The sequence below is a fragment of the Arachis ipaensis genome, unplaced genomic scaffold (assembly GCF_000816755.2).
Source record: "Arachis ipaensis cultivar K30076 unplaced genomic scaffold, Araip1.1 Aipa371, whole genome shotgun sequence".
Classification (NCBI taxonomy): domain Eukaryota; kingdom Viridiplantae; phylum Streptophyta; class Magnoliopsida; order Fabales; family Fabaceae; genus Arachis; species Arachis ipaensis.
In genome coordinates this window covers 71162-75649 of record NW_015496060.1, presented here as the reverse complement: position 1 = coordinate 75649, position 4488 = coordinate 71162, and the positions used below count along the sequence as shown (strand labels likewise).

Genomic DNA, 4488 nt, shown 5'->3' with positions numbered 1-4488 from the left:
TAACTTTTTTCCTTTTCTTTTTTATTTCAGATTCAGAAGCATCCAGAAAAGAGAAGCAGCTAGGTTTTTCATCCAATTTCAATCCCTGTCATTCTCATCCTCTTCCTCTACTGCAAATTTCGTTCGTATATCCTCGCCGCCGCAACACGCCTCCGCCGCCACCGCAACCTACTGCCACCGCCGCGCCCTGCTTCCGCCGCCTCTGCGCAAGACTCTGCCTCAACGCTTGGAGGTTAGTTAATGATTATGCCTTTTCAATTCATGGATGCCTTTTCTCTTCCTCCTCCTTTGTCGTCTCTCTCGTCCGCTCATCTTCACAAAGCAACCCGTATTAGTTAAAAAAGAATGTACATGTTGGTTTTGATATGTTATGTCCTTGTCTTGTTGATTGCAAGAATGTTAGAGTTTTTTCCGCCCCTTCACTCTCTCTGATTTGATTTGCAATGATTTTATAGGAACCGGAGTGCCAAAATATGTATAGTTATGCTATGGAGGAAGCTCTTGGGTAGGATAGGATTGAGCTGATTGTTGACCCCAGAAATTTTGCCTTGGTTGATGATATTGTAGTGAAAATACTGTAGGGATAGGGTTCTTCCCCGTCGTTGAATCCAACGCGTTGCAGTTTCGCGTTGTCTTCTGACACCGAAAGTTCGAAAAAAGATTGAGAACTTATGTGATTTTTGGTGTTAGAGGTTTTGTTTCAAACAAAATCTAGCTCCTTTTGATGTTGAATTTCAGTATTCCTAATTGTTGTTCTTTTTAACTGTGACTGTGAATGAACTATATATTTTTCATTATTCACTATCACTCTGTAAATTCTGATTCTGAGACAATTTTTTACTTTGTACAGTATATCTTAGATTCTTAGTTGACTTGGGCATAATATTTTGCAGTCAATGGGACAGTCCGTTCATATATTGGATCTTACCTCTCGGATAATCTACTGGTCAGTCTTTCTATTTTTGTTTAGAAGTTTTCATTTTGTTGCAATGGGGTGTGGTTAAGTATTATTATGGGTTGTTGAATTGTGTATATATGATTTGGATTTTGGAGATGACAAGTCCTTAGCTAAAAATGGATGTGCATGTTGGTTTTGATATGGTCTGTCCTGTATTGTCTTGTTGATTGCATGAATTGTGGGGAGTGAGGGACCTACATTTAGAGTTTTTTCCGCCCCTTCACTCTCTCTGATTTGATTTGCAATGATTTTATAGGAACCGGAGTGCCAAAATATGTATAGTTATGCTATGGAGGAAGCTCTTGGGTAGGATAGGATTGAGCTGATTGTTGACCCCAGAAATTTTGCCTTGGTTGATGATATTGTAGTGAAAATACTGTAGGGATAGGGTTCTTCCCCGTCGTTGAATCCAACGCGTTGCAGTTTCGCGTTGTCTTCTGACACCGTAAGCTCGAAAAAAGATTGAGAATTTATGTGATTTATGGTGTTAGAGGTTCTATTTCAAACGAAATCTAGCTCCTTTCGATGTTGAATTTCAGTATTCCTAATTGTTGTTCTTTTTAACTGTGACTGTGAATGAACTATATACTTTGCATTATTCACTATCACTGTAAATTCTGATTCTGAGACATTTTTTGACTTTTTACAGTATATCTTAGATTCTTATTTGACTTGGGCGTGCTATGTGTTAATCTTTTCCTAATTAATATGCAGTGCAATGGTTATGTGGTGTGGTTGTGCGCAAAGAACAAATGATTGTGATTTTTTAAATGGGGAATACAATTAATGTGAATCTTTATGTCAATAATTAGAATTGTTCATCCATTCAGAGGCTCTAATCTATGGTGGTTTGAGTTGTGGAGGTCCTACTCTTTTTATGCTACATTTTTTGAATGCTACTTGGAAATGTTTTGCAGAATGCGGAATAGAGAAGAAAGTGAGAAAAGGGCAAGGATTAAGCATATGTTCTGAGTTGTTTGCTCATGCATGATCTTTCCAAGGTGATTGTTGTGGTCAGAAAATTCTGTTTTTGTTAGTGATTTTCTTAGTCTAGAGACTTAAGAGAGATTTGCTGACATGGGCAAATGAATTCCTTGGTTGTACTAACATTCATATGATCGGTCCTCTTGAACCCTTTGGTGGCTATTGCGAATGCTGCTTAGTTTCAGAATTTGCACTTAATTAGAGTGTGTTTGGAAACTTTAATGAGATGGAATTAAATTAAATTCTAGAAAGAATAGATTTGCAATTCAATTCTCACCCCACTTCTTAAATTTGGAATAAAAAGAATTAAATGGAAAAAGAATGGTTAAAATATATGTAATATTATTATGTTACCCTCATATTGAGGGAAGGGAGAAAAGAAAAGAGAAATGGAAATATTTGAAAAATCAAATTATGTTAGAGTTAGTTTAGATATTTTAACTTTAAATTCAAATTTCATTAGGTTGTATTTATGATTTATTTTGGGCTTGAAGACGAGAATTAAAATTCTCAAAAATGTTTTAATTCATGTAATTTTTATGTTTTAAAAGCAAGAAAAATAATTTAATTCTCAAGAAAATTCTAATTTTATGCTTTCTAAACACATTTTTAATCTTTATCCTTACTTACACCAAAAAAAAATCTTTATCCTTACTTTATTCCGCATTAACAAGTTCCTTCATAAACAATTATTAGAATATCAATCCAATTTCTCACTCAAATTCAACGAAAATATCATTAGCCTTAATTTTGTAAGAAAAAACTTGGGGCACTGTAATTATGATAAATTGATTAACTTCCTTTCCTAAGAGTTTAATTCACGATTGTATTGAAGTGGCGATCCACTATCTAAACAAGTGTAACTCAATTATGATAATAACACTTGCCTCATTCCCCAACTGACGGTAAACGGGTAAATCATACATACATATACAAAGTACGTCAAGTTCCCGTATGTTTTGGCCGAAAGCTCCGCTATAGTTGCTGAGGTTTGGAAATCATTTTCAGCAACATGGTAATGGCATTCAATTTCAATGGTTTGAAACGGGGGAAATGTCTAGGTGAAAGCTTATAAAAGCAAGAGAACCAATAGCGCGCACAAAGAATAAATCCATTTTTACACATGAAATTATGCCTAGTATATTTTCATCTCATATCATACTGTAATAGTCATCTTCATCACTCATCTCCATGAAACACAATATGGCTAATACAAACACGAAGAAAGATGAAAGCTCCATTGCAAAGGGTCCCCAACCAATAACACCAGAATGCTTTAGAATGCTTGGAATGACAATGCTTCCAATAGTTGAGAATCCAGTCAAGAACTTGGCTAAATTCACCTAGCTGCTCCATCATTCATCATACCACAAAACAAAAAGTTGAATGATTAATAACCTTGGCTCAGTATACAATCTTATCTTTTTTCTTTTTAAATTGTTTTTCAATTAATGCTTGAATAATAACAGTTTACCTGCTATTAGATTCAGAAAACACACAAGAACCATTAGACCCCGCAAAGAACAGCAGAGGCAGTGGGAGTAGCACATATGTTATAGCTGCAAGAAAATAAAACACCAAATGTAATAACAAACCAGGAATGTTCGGTCACATTAACATCTCATTCCCTTAAATCTTCAAGAAATAAATACAGAGATGCTTTATCTCACCACTTAGCATCGGCCACCAATTATTATACAAAGTACATGCCTATTACATAACACAGATGCAACTAGGTAAGCAACAATTACTTCGTTACCAATAAGATGTGATGCATTTATTAACAATGAGAAAAACATGGACCAAAATTTGCAAGACAATTCCCCCAGAGACTAAGATTGCCAAAGAGGCAAGTTTTCCCGTGCTTAGGCAAGAACGCAAATATCCTGATAAGTCTGCCATCTCCAACTCATCTCATGTTACACAGAAAAAGGGCTGGAGCAAGAAATCTCATTACCATAATTCTATATGGATATTAAATCAGAAGAAAATACTAAACCAAAACCAATTCTAATTTCTAATAAAGCTGTCATAGATAAGATGAAGGTGTAAACCAACCACACTGATATTCAAAAGTTTGGTTTTATTCTATCACAATGCCTGCTGCATAAGCACAGAGAAAGAAAATCTAGTGATTTGAGATCAGCATCAGGTAAGTCCAATGCAATATTAAAACAATAAAAACAGCAACAGCAGCAGCTATGTAAATTCATGACATAATGAAGAGAACAAAGGCCATATTTTTTATGAGATAGATAAAATACAATATGATTTCAAACCTAATTCACCTAATAGACATTACATTGTTTCAATCACAATTTGCCATACAAGATATCACTTCTCTTTATTATTAAACAAGTGAATGACATTTTCACACCTTTTCACAAACAAGCCTTTGTATATCTGAAATGTTTTAAACATATAATAGTACCTAAAAGTCAAAAACCCAATCCCACATATTATTTTCATTTTCATTTTGAGATCACAGCTATTTTTAGATTATTGGAACTCTAAAACTAGCGATCAACGGTAATACAAATTGAGAA

General features: G+C 34.6%; 1 long non-coding RNA gene across 1 annotated transcript; it reads right to left on the bottom strand.

Moving 5' to 3' along the window:
* Window positions 1-3507: 3507 nt before the first annotated feature.
* LOC110268593 lies at window positions 3508-3871 on the bottom strand. Its single transcript, XR_002356831.1, has 2 exons — window positions 3746-3871; window positions 3508-3652 (listed from the first exon to the last, which is right to left on the bottom strand). It is a non-coding gene; the product is annotated as an uncharacterized LOC110268593 (long non-coding RNA).
* Window positions 3872-4488: the final 617 nt, after the last annotated feature.